The 21,314-nt window shown below is 39.0% G+C and overlaps 1 protein-coding gene across 2 annotated transcripts in view; it reads left to right on the plus strand.

Annotated features, from left to right (window-relative positions):
- Positions 1 to 21,314, plus strand: part of LOC121519607 (nuclear receptor coactivator 2-like) — a 121,761-nt gene that overhangs the window by 10,786 nt on the left and 89,661 nt on the right. For both annotated transcript variants that reach the window (XM_041802378.1, XM_041802380.1), the window contains exon 2: positions 15,970 to 16,035. The gene's annotated coding sequence lies outside the window, so the exon portion shown is untranslated. The remainder of the gene's footprint in view (positions 1 to 15,969; positions 16,036 to 21,314) is intronic.

Here is a 21,314-nt window from a genome sequence, read left to right on the forward strand (position 1 = left end):
TGGAATCTACTGCCACGTACCTCATACAACTTAACTTCAAAAAAGTGGAATATCCCTTTAACTGTAGCTAACCAAATATGTCCTTACTGAAAATACAAAGACATTTTTTTTCTTTTGGTTATTAACCACAAAATCCTCATAGTCCACCTGCACCACTCTCCAGGTGTGCAGCGTCTTGCGCTGAACAGCAGCGCGTGCCCGACCCACTGGATGAATTTCTGGAGACAGAAAGAGAACAGAAAGTAAACTACAGGATTTCCTTTCTAAGGTTGATTTGCTGCTCCATTCGATATTCTTCTGTTATTTTTCAGCTTCTACCATGGATGACAACATTTAGAAAGTTAATAGGTTTAGGTTTTCTAAAAAGACTAGGGGGTTAAATATAAAATCTGTCTTTATTTGCCTTAAAAATGAACTTTTCTTGTCCATGGCGTTGTGTTACCTCTGTGACCCTCTGACCGAATGATGACTCAAGGCTTGTGCCACAGGATGAGATGTAATCTTCAAATAATGATGAGATTTACGGTCGGGGATAAAGGGGAAAGCTCTCGGAGGCCCAGCCACGTTAAGAAGCCCATGAGGGTTGGCAAGAACATGGTCCGTCTTACATTTACTAGTAATGACCAATGATATTCCCAATCATATACACACAATTCATGATTAAAGCTAAAACAGCATTTTTGTTATTCTTCTGTTTGAACACATAAGCTGCATCTTTTAAAAGTGTACCAGAGCCCCGCCTCCCACCTGCTCCCTCTGGATTTCTAAACCGTACCACAGCACATGCCGTCCACCCACAGCAGGTGTGTCAATCCCGCCCACACTGCGGGACAATCCAATTCTGACAACCCATGTTAAATATTCAGAATAACAGATGTTATGTTGATATGCTCACTTAAGCACCACCCTGATTACGCTTCCTCTCTAAATGATAAGAAGACTGATTTAACTCCTGGTGATGACTTGGTAATACTAATGTTAAAATAATATGTTCAGACCTTATTGAGACATCTTTTATTTTTAATCCATACAGAGGTGGAGTTGCTTCCTGATCGCTGGAAAGTTTGTGCGTCATTAAAACTTCAGTGCACTTCCATCAGCTCTACCAGACAGTAGAATCTTTATTAATGCCATGCTGTTGCCATCCTCATCATCAGATGCTTAATGCAATAAGGCAAATGTGCATGGGAAGGGATGACTGCATAATGGCGCAGCGTCTCTGCATGTTTGTGCGTTTGCTCAGTGATAGGCCAGCGACAAAATAAGGGGAGCTTTAAAGCTGTGTCTTTTGACTTATTTACAGAGATTTAGAGCAGTGGTTCCCAATCTTTTTTCCTTTGCACCCCATACTTGTATCTAAGAAATCTTGAGCCCCCCCAGGTGATACTTTGTGGCCAAAATTAACTTACATTTTAATAATTTTTTGTGTAAATCCAAACAAAGTGTCCCTAAACACATTTTTAACCCCAACACCATTGTATGAATTGTTTACAAGTGTTATACCATGATTTCTGTTCATATGTGCAAATCTAATTCTAACAACCTCAGGGCAGACATCCGCGCCCCCCCTGAGGTCTCTGGTGTCCCCCTCAGGGGGTCCTGGACCCTAGGTTAGGAGCCAAGGTTTTAGAAGGTGGACTTTTTGCATGGCACCGGTTTGAACCAGTACACCCAAGAAGTCTTCTAGAGACCCATTTATACTCCCTTTATGTACGAAAATGTATACGTCCTTTTCAAACGATGTTACCATCGCTGCTCACATACTTCCATGTGTCCTTTACGTTGGCATGGATGTTAACCAATACATCCACCGGGGGGGGCAGCCCGGAGTCAAAAGTTTATGACAACAACAAACTCAAAAACAAACATGGTGACTGTAGAGGAGGTACTGATAATGTACCTCTTGTATAAAAGACAAAAACTGAGGCAGCGTTTCTAACCAACTCGCACAACTTTCCCTCAAAAAGTTCCACCATTGTTATTTCTTCTAGAGCTACGTATCGGGTAGTGACAGCAACACTGTCCCCACGGTTTCTAGTGGTACTGCTCCATTTGGCCTGTATCCGTAAGCTTTATGGAAACGTGCAGAAATACGGACGAAATGAACGCGGAGCACGGACAGAAGGCTCTGTCTGTATCCGGATTTGTATTTAACGTTGAGCATAAATGGGCCTTGAGAGGTATCAGGAATGACTGGAGCATGGTGTGGTGTGCAAATGGAGGCATACAGACAGACATGCCGCCAATTATAGTAGTAATATGAGTGATCTTTTTTTTTTTTTAAATAATGTTCATGTCATGGGCTGGCCCACCTGAAAAATTTGTTTTGGACTGTACAGCCGTGCCAGGAACTGAACAAAAGTTGGAATACTGGAAAAGACAAGGAGGTGCATATGATCCCCACAATGACCTTCCAGCAAACTGTTTTCATTCAGCTTCAGAGCTGATCTGAGCGTGACTTAGAGGCAAATTCAAGCCAGGAAGCTAGCTCTAATGTTGCTTATACATGCATCGATATTGTTAAATCCTTGACTCCGTGACAGACCAAGTGTAAAAGAAATGAGTTGTATTTCGAAGCTGACTAGATCCACGTTGTTTGGGTCGATCCACGTAAAACTGACCTGACACCTACCTCGAGCAAAGCCAAGCAGCGCAGTGATTCTTGCACAAGCTGGAGGCAGAGCGAAGAGGGCAAAGACAGACTAGAGCAGGAGCGACTGCTCCAGAGTGCATGATGGTGTGAATGTAATTTCAGGGTTGTTTTGGTCTTTTCAGCTGCTATTTAATTGTAAAGCGGTATAACTATAAAAAGCCCTCATTTTATTTATTTATACGACATTTAATCCTGAAATATAGCAGTAGAACACGTTAGCAGTAGAACATGTTAGCAGTAGAACACGTTAGCATTAGAACACGTTAGCAGTAGAACACGTTAGCAGTAGAACATGTTAGCAGTAGAACATGTTAGCAGTAGAACATGTTAGCAGTAGAACACGTTAGCAGTAGAACATGTTAACATTAGAACACGTTAGCAGTAGAACACGTTAGCAGTAGAACACGTTAGCAGTAGAACATGTTAGCAGTAGAACACGTTAGCAGTAGAACATGTTAGCAGTAGAACATGTTAGCAGTAGAACACGTTAGCAGTAGAACACGTTATCAGTAGAACATGTTAGCAGTAGAACACGTTAGCAGTAGAACACGTTAGCAGTAGAACATGTTAGCAGTAGAACACGTTAGCAGTAGAACACGTTAGCAGTAGAACATGTTAGCAGTAGAACACGTTAGCAGTAGAACATGTTAGCAGTAGAACACGTTAGCAGTAGAACGTGTTAGCCGTAGAACACGTTAGCAGTAAAACATGTTATCAGTAGAACATGTTAGCAGTAGAACATGTTAGCAGTAGAACATGTTAGCAGTAGAACACGTTAGCAGTAGAACACGTTAGCAGTAGAACGTGTTAGCAGTAGAACGTGTTAGCAGTAGAACACGTTAGCAGTAGAACACGTTAGCAGTAGAACACGTTAGCAGTAGAACACCTTAGCAGTAGAACACGTTAGCAGTAAAACACGTTATCAGTAGAACATGTTAGCAGTAGAACACGTTAGCTGTAGAACATGTTAGCAGTAGAACATGTTATCAGTAGAACATGTTAGCAGTAGAACATGTTAGCAGTAGAACACGTTAGCAGTAGAACACGTTAGCAGTAGAACACATTAGCAGTAGAACACGTTATCAGTAGAACACGTTATCAGTAGAACACGTTAGCAGTAGAACGTGTTAGCAGTAGAACGTGTTAGCAGTAGAACACGTTAGCAGTAGAACACGTTAGCAGTAGAACATGTTAGCAGTAGAACATGTTAGCAGTAGAACACGTTAGCAGTAGAACGTGTTAGCAGTAGAATGTGTTAGCAGTAGAACACGTTAGCAGTAGAACACGTTAGCAGTAGAACACGTTAGCAGTAGAACACGTTAGCAGTAGAACACGTTAGCAGTAGAACGTGTTAGCAGTAGAATGTGTTAGCAGTAGAACACGTTAGCAGTAGAACACGTTAGCAGTAGAACACGTTAGCAGTAGAACACGTTAGCAGTAGAACGTGTTAGCAGTAGAACGTGTTAGCAGTAGAACACGTTAGCAGTAGAACACGTTAGCAGTAGAACATGTTAGCAGTAGAACATGTTAACATTAGAACACGTTAGCAGTAGAACACGTTAGCAGTAGAACACGTTAGCAGTAGAACATGTTAGCAGTAGAACACGTTAGCAGTAGAACACGTTAGCGGTAGAACACGTTAGCGGTAGAACACGTTATCGGTAGAACATGTTAGCAGTAGAACACGTTAGCAGTAGAACACGTTATCGGTAGAACATGTTATCGGTAGAACACGTTAGCAGTAGAACACGTTAACAGTAGAACATGTTAGCAGTTGAACATGTTAACAGTTGAACATGTTAACAGTTGAACATGTTAGCAGTTGAACATGTTAACAGTTGAACATGTTAACAGTAGAACATGTTAGCAGTTGAACATGTTAACAGTTGAACATGTTAGCAGTTGAACATGTTAACAGTTGAACATGTTAGCAGTAGAACACATGAGCTGTACAACATGTTAGCAGTAGAACACGTTAACAGTAGAACATGTTAGCAGTTGAACATGTTAACAGTAGAACATGTTAGCAGTAGAACACGTTAACAGTAGAACATGTTAGCAGTTGAACATGTTAACAGTTGAACGTGTTAGCAGTTGAACATGTTAACAGTAGAACATGTTAGCAGTAGAACATGTTAACAGTAGAACACATGAGCAGTAGAACACGTTAGCTGTAGAACATGTTAACAGTAGAACATGTTAGCAGTAGAACACGTTAACAGTAGAACACATGAGCAGTAGAACATGTTAGCAGTAGAACATGTTATCAGTAGAACACGTTAGCAGTTGAACATGTTAGCAGTAGAACATGTTAGCAGTTGAACATGTTAGCAGTTGAACATGTTAGCAGTAGAACATGTTAGCAGTAGAACATGTTAGCAGTTGAACATGTTAGCAGTTGAACATGTTAGCAGTAGAACATGTTAGCAGTTGAACATGTTAACAGTAGAACATGTTAGCAGTAGAACATGTTAACAGTAGAACACATGAGCAGTAGAACATGTTAGCAGTAGAACATGTTATCAGTAGAACATGTTAGCAGTTGAACATGTTAGCAGTAGAACATGTTAGCAGTTGAACATGTTAACAGTAGAACACATGAGCAGTAGAACATGTTAGCAGTAGAACACGTTAACAGTAGAACATGTTAGCAGTTGAACATGTTAACAGTAGAACACATGAGCAGTAGAACATGTTAGCAGTAGAACACGTTAACAGTGGAACATGTTAGCAGTTGAACATGTTAACAGTAGAACACATGTGCATTAGAACATGTTAGCAGTAGAACACGTTAACAGTAGAACATGTTAGCAGTTGAACATGTTAACAGTAGAACACATGAGCAGTAGAACATGTTAGCAGTAGAACACGTTAACAGTAGAACACGTTAGCAGTAGAACATGTTAGCAGTTGAACATGTTAACAGTAGAACACATGTGCATTAGAACATGTTAGCAGTAGAACACGTTAACAGTAGAACATGTTAGCAGTTGAACACGTTAACAGTAGAACACATGAGCAGTGTGTGAACGTATTCTGCCATGTTTGAATGAGGGGCGTTGCAGCAGGAGTCCGGCCCTGTTTCTGCTGTGGGCTACTGATCCCTGACTCTGCCTCTTCTTTATGTTTACTGTTATTTACTAAGGTGTGTGGCTGTTTGGGTCTGTGCCTCTCAGCTGTGTTTGTTTGTGTCTGGCTCTTCTCACCGCCACCAACTTATCAGACACTCACACACACGGCCACCTGGCTCTCTGTCACGTAGCAGAGACAGTCGTCTTCCAGGTCTGATCCTCCTGAGACCAAGTGCTCTAATTAACCCTCACACACTCAGACACTAACACACACATGCACAGCCATGTCACGACTCTGCTGAGAGCCTCCTGTAGAGCCTGAATACCGTAATTACTGTAATATTCCCTCAGTAAGATGCATCCAGAAAGAGATGTGAACAACAGCAGGTTTTCAAACCTGTAAGGATGCTGTAGAAGTAAAACCAACATCCTTTAGGATGCCTTTATTTCTCCTCAGGGTTTCTTATAATTTACTTCCAGGGTTCTGTGTCTCTCGGAAAACCTTCCCATTGATCTCGTCATAGTTTAAAGCACACAAAGGGACCAAAACAAAGTACAAAGGTTTTATTTCATCTTAGTGCAGTTGTTTGGTTCTTCAAAGCCAATAAGAGGTGAAGATCTCTCACGCTTCAAAAACAGCAGCAGAGCTGCGATCAGTAATCACAGGGTAGATGCAGCTGAGATGTAGCTACAGCTTAAAGATGTGTGACTCACTGAAGAAACATCAGAAACACTTTGATCGAAAGAGCAGGGAATTTCTCATGCACACTCTCGCAACGAAATCTTGACAGTTAAAAGATTCATGTGTCAGATTTTAGGATGATAAAGAGTAAAAGATCAACCTTCTCAGCCCAAAACCCCCCAAAAAAGGTGCTAGAGACCAGGACCCCCACTCTACCTGAAGGGGGTTGAAGCATGGTTGAACACGGCCGTGCATTTTCAAGAATAATTCTGCAGACAAGGCCGCCTGTCAGGGGAGAGCTTTCTAGAGCCCAGACAAACATGGAGGTCAGCAAAATCATGGCTGTAATAACCAAATTTTATATTTGACCTGAATAATAGTCACTCTTAGCAATGTAAAAAATATATATTTTAATTCATTTGTGCAGTAGTATAAAGCCTTCTTAAAAATGTAAATGCCTTTTCTTAAAAACAGACTTAAAATGGGTAAAAAAAAAAAAAAAAGCAAAATTGGTGGGAAAAGTGGTGAAGTGGGAATTAAAAGTTGCAGAAATGGGTTAAATGTGAAAAAAGTTAGAAAAAGGTGGCAAAACATATACAAAAACAGACAAAAATGGGTTAGGTTGGTAAAAACAGACTTAAAAATGGTAAAGGGGGATTAAAAAGTGGCAGATACGGGTTTAAAGTGGCAAAAATTGGTTCGACTGGCAAGACTGGGTGTACTAAATAGTGAAATGTGGTCAAAATGGGAATAAATGGGTGTAAGAAGGGGTAAATGGTGGCAGTAATGGGTCAACAGAGGCAAGAACAGGTCGAAAGTGGCAAGAATTGGTTTAGAAGTGGTAAAAACAGGCAGAAAAAATGGTGGAAAGGGTTTAAAATTGATCAAAGTTGTGTAAGAGTGGAAAAAGTGTTAAAATTGCTGGGAAAAAGTGATGAAAACAGGTTAAAATGTTGCAAAATTTGTGTAAAGTGGCAAAAAATGGGTCCACAATGTGCAAAAATCTATTATAAGTGGCAAATGATAGTGGCAAAATTGGCAGGGAAAAGCAGTTAAATAGTGGCACAAATAAATACTTTCAACCTTAGAAACCGATGATAGATTGACACACCTTTCAACTCGAGAATGAGGGAACTGTTATTCAGGATGCTAATGATCAAACACACATGCATCGATAAATCCCAGCTGGGGAGAGCCCACTCTGGGTTTATCAGGGGCCCAGACGATTCAAGGTACAGAACTTACTGCTTTTGATTACTTTGATTTCCGCATAAATCTCTCCAAATTACCATATTTTCATTTTACATTTAGCTTATTTCCTGCATATATTTTGAAATAATGTACAGATATGAAAGAACAATCAGACATGCCGGTGTAAAACAGACTCAAAGCTCTGTTAGTTGATCCTGTAAACACCGATGTGCACACAGCAGTTCATAAATAATAAATAAGAACATGTTAATACAGTCTCAGAGTACATGTATGCACACATGCCATCTGGTGACCCACATGGAGACGACTGGTGCAACGACACTTCATGTTAGATGTTAAAGTTGGACATTTTAGGAACAGAAAAGAGAAACAGCTGTTTCATTTAACCAATAAAGACACTTAGGTCAGGCTTATAATTTACTGAAAATGAAAAATACGGTTACATTTGTGTTCCCAGGTAGCTGTGTTGAGGATGTTTGCATTTAGATTTCATTTTTAAACTTACCTGCATGCAGCGGTTTAGCAGCGTCTCAGTTAAAGTTAAGGTTTTGCTTTGACTTTCAGCATGTTTCACCAGCTGATGGTGTTTTAATTTACTGAGCAAAGTTAACTCTTTCCACAGTTTCTCACCTGGAGAAAACGGGTAAAAGGCTGCTTATTAAACACCTGCTGGACGTCAGACTTGCCTCAGTAAGGAAAAATAAAGTGCGTACATTAGGCTGAAAGTCGCACCTTCTTTGACATGCAGGAACCGTAATAAAAGCTCGACAGGGTTGAAGCTGTAAACCTGGGAGCCAAGTCCAGCAGGTTGCATAACAAGTGCTAATTTGGTTAGCTGGAGTTGACAGCGGCTGTAATTCTGCAGCACTGTGACAGCAGAGAGAGTCCACAGGCCTCCTGCCGGATAATACAAGCTAATAGCATAACAAGCTTTTGCGGAGCAAACGTCGGCCGCGGCCAGAGCTAATTGTGGAGTTCATCTCTGCTTTTTGGTCCCTGCAGAAATCTGACTGGTTGTTGCTGCCTAATCCCATGGTTATGGTTAATATTTGTTGTTAAAGATGTTTCCTAATCCTTCTTTTCTGACACTACGGTCAGAATTACCCTTAATCTGTGGACACACTGTAGTTGTTTAATCTGATGACATTAAATTAGTGGCACCAGCACAGACTCCACACATGGAGTTGAAGCAGTTTGACGTTGATACGAGCTGGTTTGTTTGATTCAGGATCACACAGTTGGGTTTGGAGAGCATGCTGGAGTACTCGGGCATAACCTAATGGTAGCTCCATACTTCCCAGTTGAAGCATCTGCAGCAGAGAGAAAAAGAAAAGAAGACCCAGAACAAGACCAGACCACATAGTAGTGCAGTGGAGCTGGATTAAAGCTACGCTCTTCCTGTTATTGTGCAGGGAAAGAACATTTGCGCCAACATGTGTGCTTCTGCAACTCACAGAGCAACTGGGCAGAGATCAGCTGTCCGTCCCCTCCTACACACCCACACTCAAACACTGACACACACACACACACACATGCAGCCATCTCTCTGCAGCAGCAGGTGTATTCTGGAGGGTTGTGTCGTTTTAGTTCAATGTGACCAAAACGACAGCGCGGACGGCTGTCCTATCCAAACACACACACACACACACACACTCACACACAAAGATGACACACTGACACAGCAGGGGAAAAGCCAGCAGATGTTTCAGATTTGGCTGCTGACCAAAACTCACTTCTCCTTTTCCTCCTTTTCATTTAGTGTTTCTGATTACAGTCGAAGCCCACTTTTAAAAGCACGCTTATGCTTATGCAACATGAACACACAAAGTTAACTATCACAGCCAGGATCTTCAGATTGATGACTTTATGGCTTTTATAACAATTTGTTTAAATCTTAAAAAGAAAGAAAAAATGATGTTGCTCATTAACATTTGAGACTGTGATAATCAAGTTCAAGAAAATCCACTTTGCATGCGACAAAATATTTCATTTTTGGTGTTTATACATAACAAATATCAGGGTTTTTTGCATTTTAACTGGCACTGAAGGGGTTAAATTCCTAAGAAATCAGTATTTGGTATTTATGATCAGGTCTGATTTTGATTTAAAAAGAAGTGGATTTTTTTCAATGTATTGTATTTTTATTGCCATTTATGTACGGTGTCCATTTGTGGCCACTTCACTCTGAGCGTCACAATGTCTTAAAGCCGGAAAAAATGTATTTAATGATAATAAGTGTTCATTCTGGAGTCATTGCTTCAAATGTGCAGTTTTTCCTGTCATCAGATGTCAAACATTGAGCAATATTTGGCATGAGGGGGAACTGCGTGCTTTTTTCCTGGTTACCAATAGGTTGGCTTTTATAACATTTGTTTTTAAATCTTAAAATAAAAATTAGAAAATAATGATCTATAAAAATAATAGTTGATGCTCATTAATGCTTTTTAACGTAGTCAAGGTAGTGATAATCAATTTCAAAGAAATTAAATTTGTAGTGTATGAAAAATATTTCATTTTTGTGTTTGTTGAATTACAAACATTGGGGTTTAATGATTAAATCTAGCATTCAGAGGGTTTAATGTTTTTAAATTAACATATATATTAGGGCTGAATTATTTAAGAAAATACTCTAATTGCAAATATATTTTCAAATATTGTGATTTAATGTGCAATTTTTTAAAAGTTACTCATCCAATGCTTTTCCTCCAACACAAGCAATAAATCATTTTAGATCAATTTTAAATAGATTTAACTGGGGCAGGACAATTTTGTTAAAATTTCCAATTTCCAATTATTTTGAATTATATTGGACATTTTTTAATTAAATGTTGCATTAACAGGAATGATCATTTTTATGTCACTCTTATTTTGAATTTAAAAAAAGAAAAAGTAGGATTTTTGCAAACTATTCTAAAAAATTTAATGTTTGCATGATGGGTGGAACATGTCTCTGCTGCACAAAAATTGAATTAAACTGGTATTTTAACATATATTTTAGGTCAAAGTAATATTGCACCTTTTGCGATTCGAAAATTGCAGTAGGACATATTGTGATTTAATCTAAAGTTCGATTAATTGCCCAGCCCTAGTGTATATTTATAATCAGGTCTGATAGTGGTTAAGAAATTAATGCAAGAGTGTTTTTTATGTATGGCATCCATTTTTGGCCACGTACACCCTAAGTGTAACAATTTATTAAAATCTTTTCATAAAAAGCTGCTAACAACAATTAATAAAAATCAAAGTTGTTGCTCAATATTAACATAACCAAGGCTGTGATAGTCAATTTCAAGTAATTTCAATTTGCATGTAGTTTGTGAAATATATTTCTTTTTTTGTTTTGTTTTTTGAGTTTTGACGACACTAAAATCAAGCATTTTGCACGTGTACTGGCACTGAAAAGTTTAAATTCCAAAATATTAATCAATATTTTATATTTATGCCCAGCTCTGTTCCTGATTAAAGAATAAATGCATAAAAGAAAAGGTGTTTTTTTATGTGTGAGTGGTGCCCACTTTTTGGCCACCTAAACTCCGAAGGTAACAATTTATCAGTCTAAAATTTTAGACAAATTAAATTAAGTTAAATTGCTAAGATATATAAGAAGTTTTTGATCAGGTCCGATGTTGATTTAAAAACTTTAAAAAATGTTTAAAATAGAAACAAACATAAAAAGTAAACAATTTTATCATTAACTTAAAATTTAAAATAATATATTAAAGGCTGTAATAATCCCATTCAAGCTGATTTAATGCATGTTTTATATGAAAATATTTATTTTTTGTGTTGTTTAACAGCATAAACATCAGGTTTTTTTCATTTAAACTGACATTTAAAGGGTTAAATTCCCCCAAAATAATCAGTATTTAATATTTGTCATCATGTCTCACCTTGAATTAAAATTTAATGCAAAAAACAATTTGGAAAAATTCCTTTGTATATCTTTATCTTTATTACCTCCACCAAGGAGGTTATATGATCGGGAGGGTTTGTTCGTTTGTAGATTTTGGGAGTGATCCAGATCACCGTCTGGATCCAGGAATTTTTTAAAGGATTCTTAACTATTGGGAGATAGGGCTAATGGCGGAGGTCTGCGCTGTTACCACTTTACACCAGGAGATGGCGAACATTAGTAACTTCAATCCCAGCAACATTTTTGGGTGTGATTCTGTCCAAAGTTTTGGAGTTTATAGAGTTTGAAAGACACACGCCCGGTCGAGGAGACGAGTCAGAGCGTAACAGAGAGAAAGACAGCAGCGAGAATACTCACAATGCTGGGAGGAATAGAGGAATATTCACCCTCTGCCATGACTTCCAGTCATCTGGTGAGACCATGGGTGAGACTGTCAGTGCATCTGTTGGCACCGGCAAGCAATGCTTCTGCCATGACAGTCCACATGTAGCGAAACCAATGCTTTGCCTCACCATGCTTCCACCCCACCGAGGAGGGAGTAATTGGCGAATGCCGTGGTGGGGGGCACACGGGGACATGGTGGGGGTATCTTGGGGGGGTTCAAAACACAGCGAATAGTGACGGAGATTAGGAATGACAAACATCGCGGAGGTAGACACGTGGTAGAAGCCATGGGAGAAAAAGCACAGCCAATGGTGGTGGAGGCCGCCTGGTGATGTCAGAATATGTAAATTAGATGACTGAATTTACTCCCATCACAGAGATTGGGTCATACTGAATATTTTTTAAAGGATTCTGTACTATTGGGAGATAGGGCTAATGGCAGAGGTCTGCGCTCTCTGAGTGCTTTTCTAGTTGTTATTTATGTTACAACGACTTCCCTCAGTGTCACCATTGATTTTACACCATCTGACTGATAAATCACATCTGGGGGGGTCCAGTTCATGGTTTTGATCAGGATTAGTGTCTGACAGTCCAGAATTCAATGAGGATCTCCTATCATCTGACTGACTCTGGTTTAACACTGTATATTCATCATAAAGAGAATAAAAAACATTTGTACTTTAATGGATGGAGTGGGAAAAGCCGTGTCTCATTTTAAATGTCATCAGAGGCATTTATGTGACTCAGAGTAGTTTAGAATAAAAGCACATCAGTGACTTAACCAAATAAAGCAAGCTTAGTGTAAAAATGTAAATATGACTATAAGAAGTGGGAGAGAGGACGTGATTCATGAAGGAGAACATGTAACGTGTGATACTTACTGAAAACAACGTTTTGATTGGATTAGGCAAGTTAAGGTGGGACAGAGGAGTGACTAACAGGTGCTTCCTTCCATCCCATGGAGGGGTTTAAGCTGTTTTAACTGTTCAAGTACAGTGAGAGAAATAATTTCATAGAATCAGACTTGTATGACCATGAGTCAAAGCCAGTGGGAACTCCATGAACCTGGATCAGCCTCACACTGGCGTGGGTCGGCCTCTCAGCGTGAAGACGGCCTGACTGGTCCTCTCAGGCAGGGTCAGTGTCTGGGAAAAGCAGCAGGTTTTCTTGTTTTTGTGGGCAAGAGTGAGACTTCCAGCATAATCAGCGTGGGATGTTTAAGGTGAAGTCCTGCTCAGGAACGTACTCCTAAGATGCATTTCTGTACGGTATCAGCTTGACTTGACTCCGCTTGGTTTTACACAGAACCTCCTTAACTTAGGCAGGCTGATCAGCCCTCATGATCTGCAAATACCAAATTAAAGTCCCTGTAGAGTGAAAGAAATCTGTATTTTAGGTCTGTTGTACAACAAACAGCTTTGTTATCAACCTCCAGGTCAAATGTCAGTCATGAAAAACATCTAAGTATTTAAAATCAAGTCTCTGAAATATGAGGCAGTAGGCTAATATCGACTCCTTGTCCGTTGAAGGTGCCCACTCTCAAGAAATGTGATTCTCTCAACCTGAATGTTGCTCTGCTGGACCTGTCAGCTCAACGTTTGAGCCCCAAGAGACACGATCACATTCATGTTGATCTTTTAGACCAGTGTTACTCAACCCTGCTCAACCAAAGAGCCAAATTGTTGAAAAATACTGTCGCAAGAGCCACAATCTAAGTGGTGAAAAAACAGCTTGAAGAAGCAATAAAAATAAGTTAAAGGTGGCAAAAATGGTCAAAAAGCAACAAAAAAGGGTGTAAATGGGCGAAAATGGGGAGGAGAAGTAGAAGAGGGTCAGGAAGTAGCAAAAACTGGGTGAGAAGAGACAAAAAATGAGTTACAGGTGGCAAAAAATGGTCCAGAAGAGGCAAAAACTTGGCATGAGTGAAAATAACTAAAATGGAGAAAAAAAGCAGTCAAGAGTGGGAAAAATGGGCAACATATAGACAACAAGTGGTATTTGATGGCAACAAGGTAGCTTTAATGGGTGAAAAGTGGTGAAAAGGGCAAAAACTGGATAAAAGGTAGCAAAAAGAAGTGGCAAAAACAGCAAGAAAAGAGGAAACAAGTGGTATTTAATGGCAAAAGTTGACTTAAATGGGAGAAAAGTGGCAAAAAATGGTGAAAAGGGCAAAAATTGGATAAAAGTGGCAAAAAGAAGTGGCAAAAATGAGCAAAAAGTAGGAAAAAGTGGTAAGTGATGACTAAAGGTAGCTTAAATGGGTGAAAATGGGGAGAAAAATGGTGAAAAAAGCAAAAATGGGATAAAAGTGGCAAAAAAACTAAAAGTTAGAAATAATGTGTCAACAATGGGCGAAAAAGTAGGGAAAAAAGCGGTATTTAATGGCAAAAGGAAGCTTAAATGGGCAAAAATGGGAAAAAAGTGGCAACAATGGGCAAAATATAGGACAGAGGGGTATTTCATGGCAAAAGGTAGCTTAATAGGTGAAAATGAGGAGATGAAATGGTGAAAAGGGCAAAAATGGGATAAAAGTGGCAAAAAAAAATAGGTACAAAGTTGCAAAAAATGGGGGAAACCAAAGAAGTTGCAAAAAAGGAAAAAATATATTTAATGGCAAAACGTAGCTTAAATGGGGGAAATCAGGTGAAAAAGTCTCCATTTTTAAGGTTTTCTGGGGGAATAATATTTAAAATTAAAACACAAAAGAGCCACAAATAATCACAAAAGAGCCACACGTTGAGTTTTAAGCTACAAAGGCTGAGTTTATTTTCTAGTTCTACATTTAAAGACCTCAGGCTTTACGATTACACAGTTCTTTCCCATTTAGCGAGATTTTTCCATCCCCTCATGTTGCTGTTCACTGCAGAGATTTTCACTGAGTTGATTCTTGTGCAAAACTGAATTCTAGCGTAGTGCTCGAGCGCTGGGCTCAAGAGACACTAAGATAACTTCTCCAGCAGTTAGCCTGCACCCATGGTCTTGTTGGAAAAACAAATCTTCTCCAGAGCCGTGGTTCTCCTGCAGAATGACTAAGATCGTCCAGGATTTTCCTAAATTTTGCAGCATTCATTTTACCTTCTACCTTTACAAGCCCTCCAGAGCCGGCTGCTGAGAAGCACCCCCACAGCATGATGCTGCTGCCACCACCACGCTTTACATGGGGATGGCATGTTTGGTGTCTCATCAGACCAAAGACCTTTTTTTTCCTCTTGACCACAGAGTCTCCCACAGTCCTTCTGGTGAACTCTAGTCCAGATTGGATCTGAAGTTTTCTTCAACAGTGTCTTTCTCTTTGCCACTCTCCCATAAAGCTCTGACTGGTGGAGAACCCGGCCAACAGTTGTAGTAGTCATAGGTAACTTGGTGGTCTCTCTCACTAGTCTCCTTCTTGCACGCTCACTCAGTCTGTGAGGACGGTCTGATCTAGGCAGATTTACACATGTGACATATTCTTTCATTTCTTCATGATGGATTCAACCGAACTCTAGGGGATGTTCAGAGCCTTGGAAATGTTTTCTGTATTCATCCCCTGACTTATGATCTTTTCTTTTAGTTGCTTCGAGCGTTCTTTTGGTGTAATGGTAGCCAGGAATACTGATTAACCAGTAACTGGCCCTTTCAGACACAGGTGTCTTTATACTCCAGTCACTGGGACACATTCACTGCTCTCAGCTGATCCCTATTTCACTAATTCTGAGACTACTAGCACCGATTGGCTGGTGCTGCAGTCACTGATTTTACTTCACATATTATCCATATACAGCTGACATAGATCTGTTGGTCCTACCTGGAGCTTTTTGTACATGCACCCAATTTGTAGAGCCGATATAGTAGTTGTAAATATCAGCAAAAATGTTTATATTGTCATTAACTTTTCGTGCTTAAATCTGCCAGTGCTGATATCATGTTCATAGTATGACGCAGATCAAGCAAAGTGAAAGAAGTCAAAGAGAAAATCCAGGTTTTCATCAGTGTGAGCAGCTAAAACTGATTTATGGCTCAGCGTTCTTGTCTGAATAACAGCTATAACATCCCACTTGCTTCTGTCTTCCAGAGATGACTGAATGGTGTCACAAGGAAACTCTTTGTGGATGTTTACCCAGGATGCTTTGCATGTGAGGTGAGTCAACTCATTAAATCATCATCATTGATGTATTTTTGGCAGTTTTTTTATTACAAAAAAGAAAAGCAAGAATGTTGACCGTAGATGGACAGATTCAGACCTGATGATGGGAGGAAGAGGAGGAGGGTTTCTAGGACTTTCTGACCCAACGGTCAAATCAGAGGTGCAGCAGCACTGAAAAGGTTCTCTGTAACAACAGGCTTAGAAAGCAAACAGCATGAAAGTGAAAGAAGAGGAAGATGTGTTTATTGTGGTGTGTGTGCTTCAGTGACACAGTCAGCCTGGTAAACCGTGTTCGTGTGAATCTATATGCCAGCTCTGTGTGTATGACCTGTGACGCACGGCTGTTTCCACCAGCAGTTACAGCTTTTGTCATTTAAAATTACCCCCTCTCTCTCTCTCTCGCTCACTTTCACTTGTGTTTAATGCTGTCTCATTCAGTGAATGTGTTGCTTGTTATCACAATGGGAGGAGGCTTATTATGCTGCTACTGCATGATGCACCAGAGCAACCGTCAGACTTTATCTGTTTGCTTTACTGCTCTTAAACATTTTCATTTGCATTAATCGTGCACATAAAGAAGATCCTCTCTGCTTAGATATGTGCTTTTCTTATGTTTATGTTTCCTAAACTGCCAAACTTTAAAGGATTAAGAGACTCAAGGAGGGTTTGTTGTCGTTTCAGAGCATAAAGGTTCATGAAGAGGAATGAATTAGGTACTCAGGGATGTGATTTGAAGACATTTTTTAAATTTTGCTCGTTTTCCTTAAGATTCTAATGAAAGAAACATTGATATTTAGATTGTCACATATACCAGTGTTACGCAAGCCTGCTCAACCAAAGAGCCCAAATAATGAAAAATACATTTGCAAGAGCCACGATCTAAGTGGTGAGAAGTGGCAATTAAAATAAGTTAAATGTGGCAAAACTGGTCAAACAGCGGCAAACACTGGGAGAAAAGTGGCAAAAATGGGTTGGAAGTGACCAAATAATAAGTTAAAAGTGGCAAAAAAGGGCAAAAAATGAGTGACTAAAATGGGTAAAAATCAGAAAGAAAGGTGGGGAAAATGGGCAAAAAGTGGCATTTAATTGCAAAAGGCAGCTTAAATGGGTGAGAAGTGGCAAAAAGGGGCAAAAAATGGCAAAAAGCAGCATGAAAGGGGCAAAAAGGAGAGAAAACTAACTATAAGACAGGCAAAAAGGCTTAAATCAACAAACACTGGGAGAAAAGTGGCAAAAAACAGCAGAAAGTGGCAAAAATGGGTGAAAAGTGGCAAAGAAAATGAGTTACAGGTGGCAAAAATGGTCAAAAATAGCAAACACTGGGAGAAAAATGGCAAAAATGGGATTGAAGTGACCAAATAATAAGTTAAAAGTGGCAAAAACATTGCAAAAAATGAGTGAAAAGTGACTAAATGGGCAAAATTCAGAAATAAAGGAGGGAAAAATGGGCAAAAAGTGGTGTTTAATTGCAAAAGGCAGCTTAAATGGGTGAGAAGTGGCAAAAAAGGGCAACAATTGCAAAAAGCGGGATAAAAGTGTCAATAAGGGAGAAAAGTGACCAAAAGAAGTGGCAAAAATGGGCTTAAAGCAACAAACACTGGTTGAAAAGTGGCAAAAAAAATGAGTTACAGGTGGCAAAAATGGTTCAGAAGTGGCAAAAATGTGGAGAAAAGTGGATGAAAAGGGACTAAAATGGGCAAAAATCAGAAAAAAAGGTGGGAAAAATGGGCACAAAGTGGTAATTAATTGTAAAAGGCAGCTTAAATGGGCAAAAATTGGCAAAAAATTGCAAAAAGCTGGATAAAAATGTCAAAAATGGGCTGAAAGCAGTAAAAATGGAATTAAAGTAGCAAAAAAAAAAAAAAAGAATGCAAGTAAGGGCAACGGAAATATGCAGACAAAAACAGAGAATGATAGTTAAAGCCTTCTGTGTAAGCTTTTTAAGGTTTTCTGGGGGAATAATATTTCAAATGAAGACATAAAAGAGCCACAAATCATCACAGATGAGCCACACAGTGAGTATCACTGACATACAGTGCATTCAGAAAGTATTCACACCACCTTCACCTTTTTCAATTCTTGTTACATCCTGAAGCTACAGTTGAAAAAAAAACATGTTAATTCTTATTTATCTACACGCGGCGCCCCATCATGACAAAGTGGAAATAGAATTTTAGACATTTTTGTAAATCAATGGCATATAAAAACTGAAATATCACATCTATGTAAGTATTCAGACCCTTTGCTGATGGGTTTGCCAGACTCCGTCTCTATCCTCCAATCCAGGAGGAGACGACGCAGTGTGGGCGGCGTTTATTCGAACGGTTCAGTGATTACCTCAGATGTAGCTTTACCATAGCATCAGTTTTGCCAGAACCTGACCACGTTTCTGTATGAAATAGAGACTAAAAAAATAACACAATAAGCTTTTCGTGTTAAAGATGTCTTCACTCTTCTGACGACCTGCTTCAGAGTTTTTGAGAGTTATGGGGGAAAGCGTTAGCTGTTGTGTGCTTTATGTCTGCACTTGTTTTAGGAGCAGTTTGCCTTAATTTTTTAATAATTGTGTACAATTTTTTAACCAAAAATAGCAATGGATTATGGAAGATATTGTTGTCAAGATGAATACAATTCCTCTATATGCAAAAATCCATCTAATGCAGGGGTGTCAAACTCAGTCACAGCAGAGGCCAGACTCTGGATTCAGGTCCAACCTGAGGGCCTAACAGGGTCATCTTTTTAACCATGTGCTACCTCATGTGCTAGGTGTGAAGCAAACATTCACGTATTTTAGAGAAATTCAAGTAACAGCCTGTAATAAAAGTGTAGTTATGTTTGGGCTTGAACCCCAGTTTAATAAGAAATAGAACATCTAGGTATGAAAGGTAGGCTGATATCAAAGTGCCTTGAATGCATAATTAGATGAACTGTCATAGTCAGTCTACTGGCAGCTTTCCATCTTCAAATTTATGCAGGGATTTTCTCCAGTTCCCGTTCAGATCCATCTGAAAGATGCTGCATGAGTACACCAGGCAGATCACCAGAATCCTTTTTATTTTGCACAGATGCATCATCAAGAAAAAGTCGTAATATAAAGAGTTCTGCAGAGTCAGAGTTTCCCTCTACAGGAAGCGGGGGTCTAGCCATTTAGAAACAATCTCACACCACAGAAAGGAGGGTCTACGTATTTTTTGGTGGCTGTTTGTCGTGTTTACATTAACACGTTGCCTACACAGCCCGCCACCACATCAGCAACTGCCTGAGTCATCACACGTCTCATTTAGTTTCATTTCTCTTTGCTAATTCTCTTTGCTACAGCTCCCACTCTGATGACATAAGCATAGTTTCCAACATTAAAAGCACAAATACAAACCTCAACTCAGCCATAGAGACGTTCCTTATACGTTCCTAATTAACCAGAGAAGAAATAGTATTTAGCATTTTTGTTTATGTTGTCATTCAGCTTGTTGGCTTGTACCTGAGTTTGGCCTTCATAAATGTAATGGTTGTGAAATTTAAACTGCTGTTTTATAATGGTGCTAAAACATTATCAGTTCATACATGTTTTATGCACATGCGAGCTAGTGACGGAGTTCCACAAGGTTTGGAACTCGGACCACTTTTGTTCAACACAAATAGGAGTTATTTAGACCAGTGGATTCCAAGCCGGGGGTCGGGACCCCCTCAGGGGGTCGAGAGACATCGGAAGGTGATCCTGAGGTGTCTTCCAGAAATAAAGGATAATATTATATGATTTCAAATTGAACACATTTTATGCATAAACCTTTACAAAACTGGGTAAAATATACAGTTTAGAACAGTGATACTCAACGTGTGGCTCTGGAGCCACATGTGGCTTTTTTGTGATTGTTTGTGGCTCCTTTATGTCTTAATTTTGAATATTATTCCCCAAGAAAATTTTAAAAAGAAAAACTTTTTAGCCCTTTTCACCATTGTTTTTTTTTTGCCACTTTTAATCTATTTAAACTCTTTGCCTTTAAATACCATATCTTTCTTACTTTTTTGCCCATTTTTGACCACTTTTTTTGCAACTTTTTAACTATTTTTTTTTTCACTTTTATCCCATTTTTGTCCTTTACACGATTTAAGCGACCTTAATTTATTTAGCCACTTTTATCCCATTTTTACCCATTTCAGCTACCTTTTACCACTTTTTTCCCTACTTTTTTCCATTTTTGCCCTTTTCACCATTTCTTTCCCCCATTTTCACCCATTTAAGCTACCTTAATTTATTAAATACTACTTTTATCCTACTTTTTGCCCATTTTTTACACTTTTTTTGCAACTTTTTACTCATTTTTGACACTGTTTTTGTAACTTTTTACAATTTTTTTGCCACTTTCTTCCCAATTTTTGCCACTTTTATCCCATTTTTGCCCATTATAGCTACCTTTCGCCATTAAATACTGCTTTTTCCCTACTTTTTTCCCATTTTTGACACTTTTTTGCCACTTTTATCCCATTTAAACTACTTTTTGCCATTAAATACCACTTGTTTGCTCTTTTTTTGCATGGTTTTGCCACTCTTGACTGCTTTTTGCTGATTTTAGTCCTTTTCACTTTTTTTTTTGGCCAAGTTTTTGCCATTTTTGGACCATTTTTTGCCACTTTTAACTAATTTATTGTCACTTCTCACCCATTGTTGCTACTTTCTGATCCTTTTCCATTGTTTCCTCCCCGTTATCACCTTCTTCACCCATTTTTGTTGCTTTTTGACCATTTTTGCCACCTTCTACTCATTGTTATTGCTACATCAAGCTGTTTTTGCCACTTTCCACCACTTAGATTATGGCTCTTGCAAAGGTATTTTTCAACATTTTGTCTCTTTGGTTGAGCAGGGTTGAGTAACACTGGTTTAGAATAAAACCATGCTAATTTTGTGAGATTTATGCCAAAAATCTAAGTAGTATTTAAACTAATCCTTAATATGTAAGTCTGCACATGACAGTTCTTGCATTTGCACAGCTGTGTTCAAGTATGCAAGTGGAATTTAATGGCAAAAGGTAGCTAAATTAGGCGTAAGTGGCAAAAAATTGTGAAAAAGGGAAAAAATGGGATAAAAATGGCAAAAAGAAGTGGCTGAAATGAGCAAACAATAGGAAACAAGTTGTATTTAATGGCAAAAAGTAACTTAAATGGGTGAAAAGTGATGACTAAGGGCAAAAATGGATAAGAGTGGCAAAAAGAAATAGCAAAAACCGGCAACAAAAGAGGAAACAAGTCGTATGTTCTGGCAAAAGGTAGCTAGATTG

The sequence above is a fragment of the Cheilinus undulatus genome, linkage group 13 (assembly GCF_018320785.1).
Source record: "Cheilinus undulatus linkage group 13, ASM1832078v1, whole genome shotgun sequence".
Lineage (NCBI taxonomy): Eukaryota > Metazoa > Chordata > Actinopteri > Labriformes > Labridae > Cheilinus > Cheilinus undulatus.